We start from the raw sequence: 736 nt of genomic DNA, 5'->3' as shown, positions 1-736 counted from the left end.
ACCCCCCCCCCCCTATTCGGCCTCATCTTCTCATCTATATAAACCCCCTCATCCTCATTGTTAAGGGTTGAGAAAAAAATTTTGGCAAGAAACAAAGTGGAAGTATAGGAAAAGTTGGTAGAAAAAAATGGAAAAACAAAAGATAAGTTTGGGGAAAAAATAAAAGAAAGCTAGCTTATATTGGAAACAAAAAATATACCGTAAGATAACAAGGTGCACAAAGTCATATACAAAAAAACATAGGGATAGACTCCGAACGATCGGAGTTTGGAGTTTAGTTTTGAGTTTGATTTATCGTTCACTGCTTAGAGTTCGTCGGATTCTCAATTGCGGTGGTGGTGGTATAGCTCCCTTCAACTCGTTCTCGTCTCAGTTTGCTTCCCAAAAAAGGTAATCTTCTTTTTATCTTTAACTTTTTTTTATTTGGCATTTCGTTTGAGAAATGAAGCTTTCTGTTGGTTTCTCTTTCCCTCTCATGAATGCATCTGTTTCATCTTGGTTCTATGTTAATATCCAATAATTGCTCGATTTAATGTCTTAGTTGATGTCTCTCTTTAGTTGTTGAAGATGAAAATTGAGTCTCCTTACTGTTGGTTCATTTTGTTCTATTTTGAGGAAGTTAGCTGAACCTCTGACTCGTTTTGCTTAAAATAGTTTGATAGTTCAAGTGCAAGTTTAGTATCTTTTGATCATTTTTTTCTTTCATCTTTTGTTAGGGTTTGATGTTGGAGTTAAA

The sequence above is a fragment of the Solanum pennellii genome, chromosome 5 (assembly GCF_001406875.1).
Source record: "Solanum pennellii chromosome 5, SPENNV200".
Classification (NCBI taxonomy): domain Eukaryota; kingdom Viridiplantae; phylum Streptophyta; class Magnoliopsida; order Solanales; family Solanaceae; genus Solanum; species Solanum pennellii.
This window is presented reverse-complemented; position numbering follows the sequence as displayed.